Source organism: Pleurodeles waltl, chromosome 3_1, assembly GCF_031143425.1.
Source record: "Pleurodeles waltl isolate 20211129_DDA chromosome 3_1, aPleWal1.hap1.20221129, whole genome shotgun sequence".
In the NCBI taxonomy this organism is placed as follows: domain Eukaryota; kingdom Metazoa; phylum Chordata; class Amphibia; order Caudata; family Salamandridae; genus Pleurodeles; species Pleurodeles waltl.
The window spans coordinates 1,346,780,506-1,346,802,063 of NC_090440.1; the positions used below are offsets into that span (position 1 = coordinate 1,346,780,506).

Genomic DNA, 21,558 nt, shown 5'->3' on the forward strand with positions numbered 1-21,558 from the left:
ATCAAAGTCCAAAAGTAAAATATATCTACATCATGTCTAAAATTTACAGATCTTAAAATACAAGATAAAACATATCATCCAATAAATAAATAACACAAGGGCATTCCTCACTCTTATAGCATCTTTTAAAAAAACACCCCACAGAAAAAAAAGTGAAATTCTTGTGTAACAACTGCAAAAACCAAAGGGCAGGGTATACTTGAGAGAAGTTCATTTTCTTTAGTAGCGGAATAAAGAAAAACCTTCCTAGGGCCCTCATAGAATCTGCAGAACATTATAAAATGCCAGATGAAGGAGAAGCCCCTGTTTCTAGGGAGGACACTATTCCCCAGAGTAAACCTACATGTTTTAGTCCTGCGGGGCCCTACCACCATCACATAGGATTTGTTGACATTAATTGTCAAGACCAGGTCGTTCACAAACTTGGCAAAGGCGTACAACAGGACTTGCAGTTTTGACCTTGATGACAGCGTCATCAGCTTAAAGGAGCACAAGCAAACTCTGGGCCCCCACATACGGACAATCTGCCCCTGCATCAATCAAGGCCTGCTCCAATCTATTGATATATACGTTCAAAAGAAATGGAGCCAAGTTGCAGCCCTGGCCAACTCTCCTTTAAATGGCAAAGCTGTGTGAGCATATTGGGTCGCTTGAATAGTGCACTGAAGCAGTTGTATTCCTGTGGAGGTCTCTGAAAAAAAAGGATAATGTGCCTGTCCACCCCCATTGACACCATTAGCTGCCAGAGCTTTTTGCTGTTGACCCAGTCAAAAGCTGAAGAGAGATCCATAAACCCCAAGTGTATTGACCGGAGGGGCAAAAGAGGGGTGGGGTGGGGGTGGCAATGGTGTACTTGCTTAAGACCCTATAAAGGTTCAGGCACTGGCCCTCCGTTGACCTCCCACATCGAAAACCGTACTGCACCTCCGAGAGGGCAGCATTATCATCCACCCACTTCCCTAATCTGTCCAAGAGCATTCGCCCTACAACCTTTACAACCGAATCAAGAAGGGATATAGGCCTATAACAAGACTGATTGTCCCTATCTCCCTTCTTGAAGACCAATACAATAACAGAGGATGCCCAAGATTGCGGGGAGCCTTCCCTTACTGCCGCATTCACAAGCACGGTCAGTACCGGAGTCCAGCCATCAATATTGCTAATATACAGGTCAGGGGGACTGCCTAGGCCTTGCACCTGGACAAACCAGCTATGCCCTTCCAAACTTCATCTGGGGTAAAAACCAGTTGAGAGGACACCAATAGCACCCACTGACCCTCCTTGACAGTAGCCACTGTTTTAAAGGAGGCCTCAAAAAAAGAGGCCCAGCAGTCATCTGTGATAAGGGCACTTTCGGAGACTGTGGATCTGTGGCTAGGAGGGGGCGATTCACAAGGCCTCAGAATTTGGAACTACACTTCAGGGTACTAGCTACAAGCAGTTCTTCCCACGCCTCTTCTCTTAAAGCATTTTTGTGTCTCCCCAGCTCTTCTTTATATCTCAAGCGGCAAGCCTTCAACTGGGCAGAGACTCTGAGCTTAGAATTTAAAGCGCACGTGAGAAGCCTTTGAGCCAAGGTACAGCCCTTATCAAACCATCTTGGTCTGTCCACGTGTCCCCGAGACAATGGGGCCTTCAGAAGACTTGAAGCACACCTAGAAATAGATTCAAAGACCCCCAAAACACCCTGTGGCGACCCACTGTGCCCTATGCATGTCCTGATCTCATCCTCACACTGCGAATATAATCTCTTGAAAAAAGTCTCAGGGTCTATGAGTGACCATCGCAGCCTGCTACCTTTGGACATAGGCCTGCAAACACCTCCCCTCCTCCACCACCCCTCCCTCCCCCCACCACACCCCCAGCCCCAACTGGAGCCTGCTGGGTCAAAGAAGCCCAAGACATAGACATGCACACTGGATTGTGGTCACTAAATGGGCTCATGGGTATTTCACACTTGACAATACTGGAGAGAAGGGGAGCCGAAATAAGGATAAAATCTACAAGTGTCCCACATCCTCTCCCAGTAAAGGTGGGATTAAGGTCCATAATAGCTAGAGCGGACCTTTCCAATGACAAATTTAAATTAAACTTGCCCATCAAGGTGTTCAGAAATGAGCCCTGCAAAGAATGGTCCAGGTGGAGACCAGGCAATAACATGCATCCAGGGGCATCCTCCTTCCCCTAGGTCCCCACACAAGTGCACATTGAAATTTCCCACCACCATAAGCTTAGCTGAAGATAAGGCAAAGGTTGACAACTTCCGTAGGCAAGTAGCCAAACTATGGATGTTACATACATCCTGGGGCTTGGGCCTAGCATTGTAGAAATTCAGCTAAGTTATCTCGGTGGATTCCCTAGACGTAAAAGCCAGACCCTGTATTGTTGTAGCCTCTGTGGGCAAGGACTGTATCCTTGCCCTGATCGCCAACAAGACGAAAATTATCAAGTCCCCGTTGGGTCTACCACTCTGTGATGCCTCAGCTGGGGTGAAAAATGTTCTGCAACCCTCTCAATGAATCTTATTAGTAGTTACCCATGTTTCCTGGGGGCAACTAAAGAAAAATCTCCAGAAGGAAGTCCTGCTCCTTGGGATTGTTAAATTTTCCCACAAGGCCTGCAATATTCTAGCTAATGAAATTAAGAGCTCCAACAACATTAACTGGGGATTCCTCACCCTGGGGTTTGACATGTGTAACCTAGGCCCACCCCCTCTAACATAACCTTCATGTCAATCACAGTCATCCAACCTGGCCAGAGGGGTGAATCTAATAGCACAGGCCAGTTCACTGGAAGGCACAGCCCGGTCACCCCGGGCAGAAGAAGGCAGCCCCAGAACATATTGGTACCTTGAAGCAGGTCTTCCCACCACAGGTATTGGTCTGTGAAAGAAGTCCAAGGGGAGAGCCACAATGGAAGAAGGGACAGTATCTTCATTGAGGCACCTAGAGGTAGCAATCACCCCATCAGCAGTAAAAGGCTTACTGAAGTTGACAATCACACAATCACCTTCCAAACACTTCTTGCCACTACCGACCCAGTTGATTCTCTGTACCATGTTGATCCACCTGCCAATCTGAATCCCCATATGCAAGTTCTCATCCAATCAGTGTAAAACCTTATTTTTCAGCTGATGAAAACTTTCCCTGGTACCTGCCTTCAAGGACAGCACATTATCCAGAACGGCAACATAGGGGGAAGCTTCACGGGGGAAATTTGGGGTGGGGGTATATTGGGACATAGTCTCCCCCCAACTGGATGAGTTAAGCCTTCCACCATGGGGCGCGACACCAACCTCTGAGAGCAAGTGGTCCCCCATCCTCCACTGCCCCGGCTGGCACCTGACCACCCTTAATAGCTGGCCTCCCCCTTAAGCCTCTCCAACCCTCCATCCTGCCCCCTAATAGACGCAAATGGGACAAGAGTGGAGGCTACGGGTGCACCCTGATCCCTACGCCCCTCCACCATCCCTTCACCTGTCATGGGCAGAGATAAACCTCCAATATTCTTGTAAGAGGGGACGGGCTGCTAGGCAATCGCCATAGGAAAACACTCAATCAGACTGCTTATTTACCAATATCTCATTGGCTGATAACCGCTCTCGGATTGGGTACAACTGAGAATACAATGCAGCAATCATGGTGGTACAGAGGGAGTCCAACAAAATTTCCAACTTGTTCTTCTCTGTGGGAGACTGCATGTTAGTAACCCTGAGCTTTTTGGTTTTACTCCCAAACTTCTGTGTCTTCCTTTTCCCTACAGCCCCCACATCTTTGGAAGGGGCTATCACTACTACAGGCTCCAGTGGAAAGTTGGTAATACAAGTCACCAGGGCTGAAGATACCACCGCGGGGGAAATGTCAGGGATTGACCCTCTGGCAGTGGTGACTCTTCTTCCCCTGTATACGCATGTGAGTAGCCAACCCGACATACGTTAGAAAGTCCAGGGAGGAGAGGGGTTGGAGGAGAGTGATAAACGTCTTTCTGCCAATAGGAGCTCTGTATCTATTATGTCCACAGCGTGCATTAAAAAAGCATTCATAGTGGTGTTGGTTTGGAATTTAGAAACACACATGGGGGCTTCTGTTTTCCCATCACACTCTAAGACTTTAATCATTATGACAACGTCAGGTAACAAGACAGGTTACTAAAGCTGTAACCACTCACCTAAGCACACACCCCTGTTGGGTGGATGACAAGCCGCACTGTCCCTGCCTCAAAATGGAAAAGATCACAGAAGCACCCCATACAGCACTGGACAAAGCAAACAAAGTGAACAAACGGATATGAAGCAACCACCCGTCCCAACACCCCACGAATTGAATCACGGACACTCAGATGACAATTGAAAGATCTGCTAGTTGCTAAATGAAAACAAAAGTAAAGTCCCACCGTAAAAATGTCCCAAGTTGCGGGTTGAAGATGGTGCTATAAGCGCTAGATACTGGCTCTGCCCCTGCCACTGCCCAGTCACAAACGGCAAGGTGCTCCCTGTGATCGCGAGTCTCACCAGGGAGTGTGCGTCTATTGGCGATCCAAAAGGTCAATACTAACTCATGAAAGAAACAGTTCCACTGCAAACCTTAACACAGATAAGAAACTAAAACTTCCAAAGGAGAAAACACCACCACCAGAGTTCTCCACTAGAACCAGTCTGAAAAGGAAACAAAAACCACCATGCATACACCAATAGCGCTCTAATTAAATCAATAATGTTTTGTCCATGAAGGCTCACCTCAAGTTGCTTCTATCACTGAAAATACTACGCTAAGGACCAAATAAACAGTACCGACTTCTAGCTTTACATAGCCTAATTCTTTAATAATAGACCTAATATGGGGATCAGGTAGGCACAGATTGAGGCTGGCCAAATTACAACTGCCACCTTCAGATGGAGGGATGGTGACCCCGACTTCCAGTCTTATTGTTATGCGGGTCAGTTGCAATGGCTATCTTACTGGTTAACAGGGCTCCACCTTACTGAGATCGACTTTACACTACATGTTACGAACTGGAAAACTGCATACAATGCTCTTACCGAGCATAATGCACCCCCCCCCACAATTGCCAATGCTCTTAAGTAATGCACCTACGTATTGGAAGCTGGCCCTGAAGTTTACAGCCTCTCCCCATCTGTATGCACCAAACATACCGCTAAGGGAACTACTGACACCATCAGGACTACTCACCTGAAGCCCTGGGAATCAGCAGGTATCCACACAGCGAGAGATGTTTCTTGAGGGGGAGCTTGCTATGCTAGCTAGTACATGCACATGATTTGCCAATTTCATTCTTCCTCACCCATGCCAATGTTACTCATTATATTCACAAGCTTTGGGCACCATTGGAGGTGGAACCAGAAAGACATTCTTTCACGTACTCAGTATATGAGACGGGCACTGGTCGCCATCTAGTGATATTAATTTATAAAGACCTTTGTATACATCTACATGTTTTTCTAGCTCCCCTCTGGGCTTTATGGGAAGAAGATCTGGGCCGCACATTGAACACCAAGGAATGGCACTTTATCCTTAAGTACCCCCGTAATTCCTGATACAAATGTATTCAGTTTACATTAATACACAGCCTATTTCATGCCATTCATAGTGCATAAGGTCTACTCAATGGTGCCTTCTGAATGCCCTAGGTGTCATGTTGATCCAGCAGATCTGATAGATATGCTATGGTCATGTTCCTCTTTGCGGGCCTATTGAGCAGATATACATGTTGCTCTTGCGGATGTAGCAGGGCGCCTCATTGGACCTCAATGAGATAATGTCTATAAGGATTGTACCCCTGCCCTAAAACCTCCAAGGCTCTATCCCGATTTGTGGATTTTGCACTTTTACCAGCTAAACAGCAAAACATCAGAATTGTGGAAGTCTTCCCGATCCCCCCTTTGATAATTGGCTGGCAGTAGGAAGCAATATGCTGGGGCACAAACCACGGGCAAGCACTACATAGGGAGGAATATTGTGGTCTCAGGAAGCGACCTATAGCCACGAAGTGGGATGCGCTTCTTGAGTCATTTCTGCCCTAAACAGAAGAGAATTGAACATCCCCCCAAAATAGCCCAGGACCCACTAACATTTTTTCTAAGGTCCCATCCCCCCACCTCCCCACTTTCGCACCGACACACCACAACACTCATATTGTATAACCGAGCTGACCTTTCCACTTGGTGAGAATATGATGTCACGTGGACCATTTAAGGGTCCTCCCTCCGCCTACCTTCTTCAGGCCCCTTAACATAACTATAAACCTCATCCTACAGCATGCAAAGGCGACTAGGTGGGGTTAGGGTGCGGAGGTCAGTTCCAGTTACTGTTTTTTTTCTCTTTGCCATTTTCTTCATTGAAACTATACTGACTTTTGATAATCTGGGAAGAGATTTTCTTGGATACATTGAGATAACCCTTTACACGTGCATCTATGCAATTATGTGCCTCACTATTCTGTATGACAATAACTGCAGACATATGTATAATAATTTGAGAAACGTGACAGCTACTGTGATTTTCAATAATTTAGACGGCTATGTCTCCTTTTTCTCTTCTCATGATCAAAATCAATACAAATTTGTATAAAAACAAAAAAAGTACCAAATGAACAAAAGCAGATCGTGTGTGGGCCTCAGCCATAAACATGCTGGAATAAGGTACCATTTATTAGTCTCAGTTTCAAAAGATATCAAACTACTCCAGTTACCAAAACTTGACTGCCTCCCAATACTAGTTTACAACAAGCAACAAACATGCCCATACACCAGCCACATCAACCTAAGCATAACAAAGACATTTACGGAGACTGGTCTGTGATGGAAACGTTGCAACCATTAAAGATGGCGACCAGGCAACCAACAGAGCAACTAGACGAAATGAAATATAGTGTGTGTACAATGGAAATGCCAATATGTTGAAATAACAAAACATACGCCTGTGACAAAACAGTTCTGAGAGTCCAGGTCCCGCTTCCAATTGTATAACAAATAGGTTCTATCTTATACTGTGAACGTGTCAGACGAAACATCATCTAAATGCTCAAATCGACCAACACTAGAACGCACTAAGAGCTTACACTAAAACAAGTAGCCATGCAAAAATCAAGCCAGGATGCTACAAACAAACCTGCACTGGCTCGGGAGTCCAGAACACCCTAGGACCAGCACTGAGAACCTGACAGGAGCACCTCAAATTCAGAAAAGAGTTAAAAATGGTACTACCAGGGCCCATAACATAACACTTAATACACATACATGGTGCATCGGCAAGCAAACCGCTCTCACTACGGAACAATAGTTCCCCATACCTTTTACTTTCATTCTGAAACCCATGTAAGTGCAATGTCATGGCTCTGAAACGGTCTGGTGAATCCATGGGACACAATGTTCACAAACATTTTGAGTATATTATTTAATAAACCTTTCCAAATAGTGCAAAGAGCCATGATACTTGGTACCATGACCAATAAAGGTGCTGATGTTCCACACCCCTGTATGATCTGGTGCAGTCATCAGAAGCACAGGGTGAAGCCAGCGCAGGGGATCTCAAACACACAGGAGGCACTGATGAGCGCAGGCACACATGTAGTACAGAACGGTCGCAACATCTGCCTGTGATTACACAGGTATGCCTATTGGGTACAACAAGTGCTTGGAGTACAGGCAGAGCGACAGTGGGCAGCAAATGCACAGCTTTAGGAGTTGGCATGGGCACTGGGGTATAGGCAAAGGCACACGACACATCGTGTACCGTGAATACAGGCCGAAGTACAGGATACATCCCATTTACAGAACATGCCAGAGAGTAGAAGTAATGCAAGGACACCAGGTAAAGAAGAACAGCAATTCTAGAGGTAATACACCAATGGGTGCTGACCTTCCAGGATGCATGCATTTATTAGATACTGGGGATAACTGTGGTACAGCAGTCTCTGTGAGTACAAGCAGGGACACACAGGTACTGCGAATATAGGTAGGGACCACTGAACCTTCTCAGATTGCCCCATCCTTTACCCATTGTTGGTGTATTTTACCATACTGTAACATTTATATAGAACGTTTCCCATATGTGGGGGTGCTCAAGGGCTTGCTTACATAGATAGCATGCCACACTGAGTAGGGTGTGTGGTTGGTGGGGGTTTCCTTTGTTATGATCCTATGTGTGAAGTGTTTCCATGTTATGTGTGGTGACTGCAGTGGTGTCATCTGGAACTCTGCTTAGCATTGTGATGGATAAAAAAAGTATGAGAGACATGTACACAGTTTATAGTTTTTTGTAAGCTGACAACTTTGCTAAGTACTTACACACAGCACCCTGCTGCCCATTTGGTTAGGTCAGTGTTGTGCATCTGCCCATATATTTAATTCCCCAAGGCCTTACTTCCAATACAAGAATACCTGCAACACGGACACATCCCATCTCTTTCATTATAGAAAAAGTTGGGACTGGAAAGTCCTCTACATGGTTAAAGACGTGTATAACCCTGCCCTGAGGTGCCCAACTGTACTGTTGACTTAACCCCTAATGCTGTTTTTTTTTTGTTAGAGGTAAACATGGATCATGCATGTACCCCATGACATAGGCCTGTCTCATGGATTCCGGTCTTGCTGGACTGGAAGGGACGTCCAAAGCGCTACCCTCACTATGTTGGAAGGCTACTGTCTTCACCAAGAGTTAAGCAGCATGAGCGCAGTGGTGGCAGCTTATTGTGTAGTGATCAGTAGAGGTGAACACAATTTGTCGTCTTGTGTGGCACTCTTCTTTACAGCCCCATAATTGATAGGCCTGTGCAGAGTTCATGGAGTCCGACTCTGTGGACATTCCACTGAGTTAAACAAAAGCTCTGTGGAATTCCACAGAGATTGAGTTCCGTGACCTGCGGAGTCCTGAGTGCGCCCGATCTCGGAAGCGCTAGGCAAGGTCAGGCCTGGTCAACCAGCGCTTCTGAGATCGGTTTCATTCTGGAGAGGGCCTTGGCAGTGAAAGCTGTCTTTTCAGGCCTCTTGTACACCGGCCTGTCCCATATGCGGTGCACAAGAGGCCTGAAGAGGCAGCTTTCTTTCGCTGCCTTGGGCTCTGACCTGAATTCAGGCCAGGGCCGTAGGTAGTGAAAGTTGCCAGGCCTCTAATCCACTGGCCTGCCCGTGTGCACTGTACACAGCACAGGCCGGGGCACAAGAGGCCTGAAACAGCAGGATACGACTGTAGGCAGCCAACGCAGCCAGGCCTTTTGTGCACTAACTTGCCCCGTGTACAGTGCAGTGCGCACGGGACATGCCGGTGCACAAGAGGCCTGAAACGGCCCTGGCCCGAATTCAAGCCAGGGCCATAGGCAGTGAAAGCTGTCATTTCAGTCCTTGTGTGTGCACCAGTGTGCACAAGCAATGATAAAAGAGAGTAAAAGACGAGGACTTACCAGAGCCTTCCCAGAGGTCCTCCTCCTCCTCATACTGGACTGCACCACGCACCTGGTGAGCTCTGCTCTGCTGGCGGGGCTGGTGGAGTTTTTGGACTTACTCCGCTCGAGTTACAATAACTCTGTTAGCTCTGCCAGCGGAGCAGAGCTCCTCGCACACCCCTAATAATTGATTACTGCAAGTCTTGCATCACTTCCAATCCTTTCTGTGGAGCAGGGACCAAGCACTGATTGATTTAACCTTAATCAGTGCTCATTCACTGCACCCAATGTAAATGAGGTACTTTTTTTTAGCTTTCAGAGCACTAAAAACAGAAGGCATGTGACTGGCACAAATTTGCCGAGCATGACAAACAAAATTGCTAAGTTTTTTTTTTTGTTTTTTTTTATAATTAACGCCTTTTAAAAAAATTATTTTGCCTTAGTCTTCTTTTTTCACTTTGCACTTGTGTTTTGTTTTTTGCTCATGGACACTTACTGTTCACAAAAGATGCCAATTATCGCTTTCTACATATTGAAAAGTGACATTGTTTCTTTCATATGTGTAATTTCCTAAATTATGCTTTAACACGTAATCCGAGCAGTACACCCCAGTTGACCTCACTCCAATCGAATCCACCCCACACTAATCGACCCCAATCCAATCCACCCCATACCAGTCCCATCAACCCCATGATCAACCCACTCCAATCCAAACTACTCACCCCAATCAAATAAACCCCAATCCATCCCACACCAATCCAATAATCTCCACTCCAATCTGCCCCACTCCAACCTACTTCACCCCACACCAATCCACTTCAATCTAATCCACCCTACACCAATCCACCCACCCACTTAATCCAATCCTCCCCACACCAATCCAATCCACCACACCCCAAACCAAAACAATTCACCCCACTCCACCTCCATCCAATCCAATCCAATCCACCTCACTCCATCCCAATCCAGTCCACCTACCCAAATCCACCCAACACCAATCTAATCCACCCCACTTAAAAAACCAACCCACTCCATTCCAATCAAACCCACCCATTCATATTCAACCCAATCCACCACACACCACTCCATTTCAACCCAATCCAACCCTCACCAATTCACCAACTCACTCCAATCTACCCTAATCTAATCCTCCCCACACCAATCCAATCCACTGCACTCCAAACCAAAACAATCCGGCCCAGTCCAACCTAACCCATCACCCTACCCCATTCATATCCACCTCAATACCAATCAAATCCACCCCACTTCACTCCAACTCACCCCATTCTAATCCAACCAATCACATTCAAATTCAACCCAATCCACCCCATTACTTTTCACCACACTCCAATCTAATCCACCCTACTCCAATCCACCCACTCAAATCCATTTCACCCCATTCCAATCCAATCTGCCGCACTACAAATCCATCCCCTACTCGTCCGTCCCACTCCAATCCAATCACCTTAATTTACCTCGCTCCAGTCCAATCCTCCTGACCCCAATCCAAACCACCACACCTCACCTCACTCCAATCCAGTCCAACCGACTCCAATACACCCCACCTCAAAGCAAATCACCCTACTACAATCCACACCATCTAATCCACCTAACTCAATCAAGCCGAGTTCCAACCCAGTCAACCTCCATGCAATCCACCCAACTAAAATCCAATCCACCCCAAACCATTCCACACCACCCCAATCCACCCCACTCCAATCCAATCTACCCCACTCCACTCCACTCCACTCCACCCCACGGCAATCGAAAACCGTCCCACCCCATTTCAGTTCACTCCACTCTAATCTAATCAAATTCACCCCACTCTAATCTACCCCACTCCAATCAAATCAAATCCATCCCACTCTACCCAATCCAATCCACCCAAACCAATCTACTCCACTTCAGATCAAAAGATCAAACCACCCCACTCCAAAACATCGCACTCCAATGTAATCCAGCCCACTCCAATCCAAAAAAGCCCACACCAATCCAATCTGATCCAGCCCACTCCAATCCACCCTTCTCCAATCTAACCCAATCCACCCTACTTCAACCCCAACTCACCCTACTTCAACCCCAACCCAACTCACTCCACTTCAACCCCAACCCACCCACTCCAACCCCATCCACCCCACTCCAGTTTACTCCACCTCCCTCTAATCCACCCCACTACATTCCAATGCACCTCACTCCAGTCCACCCCCCTACAGTATAATCCACCATAATCCACCTCATTCCAATCCAATATTATCCATCCCATCCCACTCCACAACACTACAATTCACTCCACTCCAAACCGCCCCACTCAAAACCAATCCGCCTAACCCCAATCCTATCACTCCATTCCAATTCACCTACTCCTATCAATTCCACTCACCCCAATCCTGTTTAATCCATCCTACCCCAAACCAATCTACCCCGCTCCAATTCAAACTAACCCATCCAGTCCACCTACTTCAATCCACCCACTCCACTCAATCCACCCCAATTTATCCCAATCCAATCCACCCCACTGCATGCCATTGCACTCTACGGCACTGTCTGCCTCTGAATCACTGAACTCTACTCCCCTCTACAACACTTTACTCACCCTACTCCACTTTATGACAATCCACACCACTAACTTTTAACCATGCTGAACAGCAGCCACAGTGGTGTACAACATGGCTATAACACATTGCCAAATTTAATAGGCGAGACCTATTGGCTTTGTCAATGCTTGTTACCCTTTGTCACTGGAGTGAGGCCTAGAGGCTGGAGTGGGGTAGATTGAGAGGATTGCAGTGGGGTTCATTGAAGAGGAGTTGGGTAGACTGAGCTGGAGTACACTGTGGTACTGAGAGTTATAATGGACTGGAATGGGGTAGATTAGAGTGGAGATGAATTGGCTAGATTGCAGTGGAACTTGGAGTGGAGTAGGGTAAACTGGAATGGAGTGGGGTAAATTGGAGTGGGGTAGATTGGAGTAGGGTGGGGTAGACTGGAGTGGAATCAGGTAGATTGGAGTGGAGCGAGTTGGATTGTAGTATATTAGAGTGAAGTAGATTGGGGTAGATTGGAGTGGGTAGAGTAGACTGGAGTGTAGAGGGGTAGACTGCAGAAGAGTAGGGTAGATTTGAGTGCAGTAGATTGGAGTGGAGTGGGTTAGACTGGAGTAAGTGGGGTTGACTGGGTGAGATTGAGCTGAGTGGGGCAGAATTCAGTGGAGCAGGGTGGGGTAGACTGTGGTAGAGTAGGGTAGATTGGGGAATAGCGGAGTGTAGTAGACTGTAGTGGAGTGGGATGGATTGGAATGGGCTGGGGTAGATTGGAGTGGAATGGGTTAGATTTGGTTGGAGTGGGCTAGACTGGAGTGGGCTAGACTGGAGTGGGGAAGATTGGGCTGGTGTGGGGTAGACTGGGTGGGGTGGATTATTATGGGTAAATTAAGGTGGGGTAGACTGGGTGAAGTGAAGTGGGGTAGATTGGAGCGCCGCAGACTGTGGTAGATTGTGGTGATACAGAGAGGGGTGAGGTCGATTGGGGTACTTTGGTGTGGAGTGGGATAGATTGGAGTGGGGTAAACTGGAGTGGAGTAAGTGGTGGGGAGGGGAGTAGAGTGTTGTGTCATGGAGTGAGTGGTGTAGATTGGAGTAGCATGAAGTCAGGTGGTGGGGTGTGTCACAGAGTGACTTACAGTGGAGTGGAGTGGCATGTCAGAGTGGGGTGTTGTAGAATGGAGTGGCGTTGCATACAGTAAAAGGGCATAGAGAGGAGTTGTGCAGTGATGAGTATTCATGGTGTGGTAGTGCACTGTCATTACAGACAAACATTTTCCAAATGTATTGACTATTACTTTGGTACCGAAATACGGTTTTACTGCACACAAACGTTTATGTGTGCAAATGTCATCACCTGGAGTATTGATGTGTTTTGATCATATTCAAATATTTGTTTCCACCACATTTCAAAATAACAAAAAATATACCTCATTTATATTAACTGTGATATATTCTGAAACATCAGCATGGTCCTTTGTTTTTTTTTGTGTGCTAGAAAAAAACATCCTACACCTTCTCCTCTGACATGGGTCCTCAGCAGGCTTGACACATACATTCTCACACTTTGAAGGCGGAGAAAGAAAAATAAACACCAAGCTCTCTGGAAGAGAGAGACTGACATTTGACCTCCGTCTTTGAAAACACAGCAAATGTGATAAGATAATAACAAGATTTAAAGGCTTGTTTGCAGAAAGCGAGTTCATGAAAGAATACACTAAACAAGGTTTGGACAACGGGAGGGACAAATTCAAGTTCGGCAGCCTAAAGCAACTAAAGCCAATATATGGAAAGCCAGAAGATTTGAGTTACAAACCACAAACCCAATGGTAAGCAATGAGTGAGATGCATTCCTTCTGAATGACTGTGGCGCACGAGCCGCGTGGCTCGTGGATGGCTCGTGGATGGAATGTTGATCAATAACATTCGATCCACCTCAAGTTGGGAATTCGTAGGTCGGCGGTTGGGGAAGGAGAGCAGCGGCCTGGGTGTACGTTGCTGGACATCGCTCCTGCAAGGACCTGACTTAATAATATTCTTTTTTTTTTTTTAAACAATTTAATAAAGAAGTATTTTAATCACCGATCTCCATCTCAATAATGGCGACGAGGCGGGCAGGAGTGATGTTGCGTTGATACTCGTTGTTCCAGTTCTGGAAGTGCGTCGGCCCGGTCGGATCCTTTGTGTAAGATTCATAATTTTCTTAATTCTGCTGCAGTTGAGGACGACGAGTTGAGCTCAACTATACTGGAAATACTGTTGATGGTGTATGAAATTCTGGGTGATAGCAAGCCCGAATTCCTTTATAAAAGACTGAAATTCACGGCGGCCATATTGAAGGATTGGGAACCACACAGGCATGGAGTTATGGGTAATAATATGCCCAAGTTCCTTTTGAAAGAATGTGTGTGGTTTTTAGCGGCCATTTTGAGGATCTTTTGGAAGCACTGCATTTAATAACATTGGACCACGGAGATAGGCACACCTTCCTGATTATTAGTCACAGGATTGCGGGAACTCTATTTTCTTCTACAATTATAATTGGACTACAGTGATAGGGCACACCCTTGTGCTTATCATTCCCACTTTGGCAGAAACCACTGGTGATAGTAACACCTTTTTGCTACACTTGTAAATGAACTACGGTGATGGGCACACCTTTGTGCTTATTAATTTCGAGAATCACCGGTGATAAGAACATCTGTCTTTTGGTCTGTTTTTTTTGTTTGTTTTGTTTTAGTTACGTTTATATTTGTAATATATTGAATGTAATTTTTTTGGGGGGCAAATTTGTGAAAGTGGTAGTTTCTAGTATTAGAGTGTGGTAGTATATATATTTTTTTACTTGTTATCCTATACAACCCCTGTGTGTGAATTGTCTAGTAGCCAACCTCCACCATTTTGTTTTTAATGAACCGGGGATCTTCCCATTCAGTGGGAATTGTGGTTAGACTTATTTGAAGCATATGTTGATGTATTAGAAGAAGGTGAGTGTTCCCCTGAAAGACATATGTCTTTGCTTAAACATCGTTTGAGAGATGTTGGTTTGAGGGAATTCAAAAATTTGCTACCAGTGGAAAATGAGAATGCAGATGATGTATATAAGTGCGTGTTGAAACAGTTACAGGAGAGGTACGGTAGAAAGATTAATGTGGTTATGGAGGGGTACAAGTTTTATTCCAGGGAACAGAAAGTAGATGAATCTATTGACCATTACATGGCAGTGTTAAGAGGTATTGCAGTTACTTGTGCGTTTGATCATATCACTTATGACCAAGTTTTAAGAGATCAATTGTTGATGAAAACGAAATCTAAAAAAAATACAAGAGAAACTGTGGTCTTCAGGAGAATTATCCTTGAAAACAGCTACTGAAGTGGCAAGGGGTATCAAGATAACAGAGAGTTGCATACAAATTATGAGGAAGGAAGTCAGAGATACTGGTACTGTGTGTAGTATGACTGGTGATAAGGATGATAGGGATAAGAAAAATAAAGGTATTACATGGGTTATGGGTGGATCTAACAAAAACAGTGCGAGTAACAATATCAGGTTGTGTTTCAGATGTGGTGCTAGTACACATTTTGCGAATTTTAGTGGGTGTCCTGCTATGGGTAAAGTTTGCAGTAATTGAAATAAAAAGCAGCATTTTGCACATGTTTGTAAGAGTTCAGGCAGAACTGTGAGTTGTGTTGGGGAGAGTGTGGATGATGGGATTGAAGAAGGCATGCAGAACATGGTGTTAAGTATTCAGAGTGGTAACGTTTTCCAAGGTGTTGTTTGAGTATTGATGGTGTTCAAGTGGAAGCTATGGTAGACTTGTGTGCGTGGTACACCATTATGGGGAAATCGTTATTTGATCAGTTATGGCCTGGGAGGGAATTACAAAATACTAGATTAACCCCATGTAGTTATTCTGGACATAAAATTGTGATTGTGGGGAAAATGCAAGCAGTGATTGAATTTGCAAACAAAAGGTGTTCAGGAGAGATTCTCATAGCTGAGAGTGGTGTGACAATTTTGGGTTGGCCACATATATGCAAATTAGGATTAAAAGTAGATCCTAATACTAATCCACCAGTGTACACTGTGGGGGAGGAAGAGTTGTTGCAGAATGACTTGTACAAAGACTTAAAAAATATGTTTCCAACAGTCTTTAGCAGTCAATTGGGAAGTATGAAAGATTTCCAACACACGATTGTGTTAAAGGAGAATGCTGTTCCTGTGAGGCAAAGGTTAAGAAATGTTCCCTTTAATTATAGAGGAAAATTAAAGGAGATGTTACAGGATTTGTGCAAGAAGGATATAATTGAACCCATAGAGAGTTCGGATTGGGTCTCTCCTATTGTAATTTCAGTGAAGTCTAATGGAGACCTTAGGCTGTGAGTGGATTTGAGAGCACTGGATAATGCAATTTGGGTAGATGCTTTTCTATTACCTAATTTGCAGGATTAATGTCCTCAATTGGGGATGCTAAAGTGTTTTCAACAATTCACTTGGCTTGTGCTTACCATCAAATACGTTTGAATCCTGAATCAAAGCATTGTACAGCATTTATTACACCTGAAGGAATGTTTCAGTATAAAAGGATGCCATTTGGTTTGGCCAGTGCATCTGCAGTTTTCCAAAGGGAGTTATCTAAAATACTTTCGGATGTAAAGGGTGCGAAGGTGTTCCAGGACGACATATTGGTATACGGGAAGGATAAAATTGAACATGACAATAACTTAAAGGTGGTTCTGCAGGCACTAAAGGATTTCGGATTGACTGTTAAGGAACAAAAATTTTAATTTGGTAAGAGTCACGTAGAGTATTTAGGCCACATTATTTCAAAGGATGGAATTCGGCCTAAGGTTAGCCATGTGAAGGCTATTCGTGAAGCTCTGGAACCTACAAGTAAGGAGCAACTCCTCTCATTTTTAGGATTAGCTGAATTTTATTCTCGTTTTGTGGCGAATTTTGCAGCTAAGGTGGAGAATCTTCGTGCCCTGCTCAGGAAAAAAATGACATTTTTCTGGAAACAAATACATGCCGAGGAGTTTGCAGCTATAAAAGAAGACATTGTGAATGCATCTTGTTTAAAATCATTCGATGAGACTGCTGAATGCACCATATCAGTGGATGCTTGTGGATATGGCATTGGTTCCGTATTGTCTCAACAAAGGAAAGGGAACTCATGGGTGGTTGCGTATGCATCTCGTACTTTGTCACCTGCGGAAAGGAACTATTCAGTGATTGAGAAAGAGTTATTGGCATCGACATGGGCAGTGCAACGATTCAGAATGTATATATGGGGGCGCAAATTTAAAATATGTAAAGATCACAAACCTCTGGTCAACATATTGAGTTCAGGAGTGGAAGAAACCTTACCCCTAGGTTGGCGAGACTGGCCTCAAAACTACAGATGTATCATTTTGAAATTGTACACTTACCTGGGAAAAGTAATTGTGTGGCAGATGGGTTATCTAGATTACCTCTGTTACCAAGAGATATTGAAGAGAGTGATGATAACGAATGTGAAGTTGCATATACTTGTGAGGATATGATAGCTCTAAAAAAAGGAGAGATGGACGGTGGGATATCTGAGTGTGTGTGGATTGAGGAAATGCAAAAAGATGAGGTCTTGTTGAAGGTGAAAGATTTTATTTTGAAAGGGTGGCAAGCAGAACGTAGTTTGCAAGGTGAGTGTAGTACATTTTGGAAGGTTGAAGAAGAGTTGTCGTTGAATGACATTGTATTGAGAGGCGACAAAATTGTACCGCCCTATGGTATGCGCAATGTCATAGTAAAGCTGGGACATGAGGGCCATGGAGGAATGGCGAGTATTAGGAGGAAGATTAAGGAAATCTTTTGGTGGCCAGGTCTGGATGGCATTGTGGATCGTTGGGTGAGAGATTGTGAGGAGTGTATGAAAAGTGACAAATCTGTGAAGGCGATAGTGGTACCATTACAAATGGTGGAATTACCTGATGGTCCATAGCGTAAAGTTACAATAGATTTTATGGGCCCATTCATCACTTGATCTTCTAAGGAAGCATATGCAATAGTTTTAATTGACTATTTTTCTAAGTGGCCAGAAGTCCGTATGGTGAGCAATATAACTACTGACACAGTTGTTGAATTTTTAAAGGATGTATTCGCAAGAGAAGGTATTCCTGAAACCTTGGATTTAGACAATGGGGTGCAACACACTTCTGAGAAAATGCAATCATTCCAGAAGAGCTGTGGTATAACACATGTGAGAGTAACATTGTATCATCCTGAAGGGAATGGTCAGGTGGAAAGACTTAACAAGGTTATTAAGGAAGCAATACAATTGGCTTCAGCAGCTAAGTTATCCTGGAAGGAGGCCATCCAAAATATGTTGTTGTTTTACAGGATCACACCACATTCGGTTACTGGCAAAACACCTTTTGAATTGTTAAGAGGTCGGAAACCATCTTCCAAATTGATTCCTTGGTGGCTAAAGAATAGGAAAGATAAGAATCTGGGTGGTAATGATTTCGGTGTGGTGAGAAAAAAAGGTGCATGAATACCAAGGTAAGGTTTTGCAGAGAATCAATAGTGGAAAAACTATGCCAAAGCTGGTGGTTGGTCAATATGTTTGTGTAAGGAATTATGGATTGAGGCATAAAGGGGAAGCCCAGTGGTCACGACCCATGAAAATTGTGAAGGTTTTGAATGGAGCTCTTCAACTTGAAGATGGGAGGGTACGTAATTTGCAGCATGAGTTTGTTTAAAGCAAACTGTATTCCAGATGGAAGTAAGTGCAAGAATTTGGATGAAACCAATGGATACTTATGGGGAGGTGATTCCATGTTACAATCGGATGATTTGTGTTCAAGTGGTATGGATGAAAATGTGTCTGGATGTTGTGAAAATGAAACACTACCAATTTGGAGAAGTCAAAGAGAATGGAAGTTACCTAGACACTTCGGTGAGTTTGTGATGAGTAAATAAATTGTTGTATGATAATTGTTTTGTTAGAAAGATACTATGTATGTTGTTATTTATTAGGGTATAATAGTAGTAGGAAGGTTTTTTGTTGTTTTTTTTGATAAGGGGAAAAGATGTGTGGCGCGTGAGCCGTGTGGCTCGTGGATCAAATGTTGATCAAAAACATTCGATCCACCTCGAGTTGGGAATTCGAAGTTCGACGGTTGGGGAAGGAGAGCACCGGCCTGGGTGTACGTTGCTGGACATCGCTCCTGCAAGGACCTGACTCAATAATATTCTTTGTTTTTAGCAAACTAGACAGTTATGCTGTCTGACAGGGCTTTGAGCTAAAATATGTACACTTCAAAAGAAAGAGAACCCTAACATAAAACCTCAAAGACTCAGACCCTAAATCACTTTTGTTGTCCCTAAAAGGACTATCTGGAGGCGAGGCAGAGACCCCAAAATCTGTCATCTGCCACGCTGCCAGTCGGGCTGTGTCAGAATTGGAAACTCTGTAACACTTCTGCCTATGACCAGGACTGGAGGCAAAGCATACTAGTCTCCCTACTGAGTGAGTGGACATTACCCAGGGAAACCAAGATCACCTACCATGGAGCCTGCTTGCCAAGACCAGTGTGCCCTGTGAGGAAGAGGAGAGCACTGGAGGGAACAAGGTCCAGTGGGGAGCCCTAGTGAGAGGAGTGAGGGAACGGCTGTGCATTGATCAGGGCACTGCCCGTGTGGAGAAGCGATCCAGCGACCTCTGTATACCAGAAAAGGTGTATAGTGAGCAGTCTGTGGGAAGCACCAAGCCCTCACCACCTCATTGTTGTGCTCCTGTATGCCAGAGGGGGCCACCGTTTAACTATTTGCTGGCAGAGAGTACAGACTTGTGTCTGCCTTAATTGGTGACCCTATATGACAAGAGGAGCCATTGTAGTGAGGGTGAGTGCATTGAAAGAGTCTGAGTCTAGACTGGTAAGTACCATGCCAAACCTGTGTGCCAGAAGAGGCTGCCAATAAAACACTGCCAGATGGTCAGGTTGTTACCCAGATAGAAGATTGCAGCTCTGACCATCGGGTAAAGCCCGCACATCAAGACCTGCACCTGATTCCCCCGAGAACCATGAAGGACACTTCAGGAAAGACTAGCAATGGACCTTTGGGGCCCCAGGGAACTCGCTGCTGACAGTGCTACAGCACCATAGACCCTTCTGACTAACTCCAAAAAAGTCAGATGGGAACTCTTGAGTATGGTCTATTAGTGAACATTCCCTGGATGTAGCCACCAGTGAATGGGGGTTAACCCCGACCACATTATATGGAAGCCAGTAGGACATGGATTTGCCTGGCAATTACTAGCGTCCTAACATCAAGGGGATTGTGTTGTTGCTCATTAATATCGTTGTTCCTTTGACTGTGTAGAGATAGAAATAAAATAATTATTTTTCTTATACAAAGTAAGTATTTGACTGAACACTGATTTATTGTTAGTACTGTGTGGACTTTGAGTTATTAATCATGCTCACTCATGTGCATCTACACTTCCAATGCAGACTTGCTGATTCCTAGCCACCACTACCACAGCTTCCACTGAGAGGTAAGTGAAGAAGGGGTACTTGGCCAGTTGCTCAGGATCCAAAGTGGGTCGGGAACTGGGACATCAGGAGTAAGAGGTTTCAAACACCACAGATGGGCCTAGTAGCTCCTGCGTGCCCCAGGGACCTCTGAAAGGGATTCTAAAAGAAACAATGAAGCAACATGGGATATTGAGAGTAAATCATAACTGCTAGCTGATTCAAATAATACTTTGGCCGCCACCCTTTCACACCTTCTTCTCCGTTACGTCAACAGGCGCTGCGCCCCAAGACAAGGTAAAAGCACCTCTATGGTCAATCAAGCACACCAAAATACAATAAATACAACAAGTTGCACACAGCACACTTCCCCCAGTTCTCCAGTGTGGCCCGGTACCCATCTGAAAATGTGCTTCATACGTCCACAATGGGATATAAAACGCCAAATAAATTGATACAGTACGCGCACAGCTTCTGGTACTAGGAAGGTTACAGGGTTTAGTAGGCACTGCGAGTAAAGGCAGTGGCACAGTGTTGGCAGGTGGTGCGAACACATGCAGAGGCACTGGGCACATCAGGTGTGGGTGTACAAGCAGGGGCATACAGCCATGCAGGATGCAGTCATTATAAGTGGAAGAGAGAACAGGCACTGAAGGCAATTGCAGATTGTAGGCACTTGGACCACTGTGAGAACAAGCACAAACAGAAAACATTGTCAGTGTTGGAGAATGAGGCTGTTTGATTTCAGACAGTCCCAGGACACTGCACAAGCATTACTGTGTTTATAGGCAGAGTCACAGAAGGGCCCAGCACAAGCATACCTGTGAGTATATGCAGAAGCACAGAGTCCAGCACATAGTCGTCTGCAAGTACACACAGGAGCAGCGGGTACAGAAAGAGGGCAGGGTACAGATACCAGGAACTGTGACTAGAGGCAAAGAGACATGGCACATCATGCTCCTGTGGGAAGAAAAGTAATAGCACAAGCAAGTCTGATTTATCAGGCCAGGGCACTGGGCACAGCAGCCAATGTGAGTAAAGGCTACAGTACAGCAGGCTCCTGTAGGTGCAAATAAGGAGTGCATCAGTCTCCTATGGGAATGGC

General features: G+C 45.1%; 1 protein-coding gene across 5 annotated transcripts in view; it reads right to left on the bottom strand.

Annotated features, from left to right (window-relative positions):
- The window catches only part of SLC37A4 (solute carrier family 37 member 4), a 151,991-nt gene that overhangs the window by 77,750 nt on the left and 52,683 nt on the right, over positions 1–21,558 (bottom strand). The gene's annotated exons all lie outside the window — the stretch shown is intronic.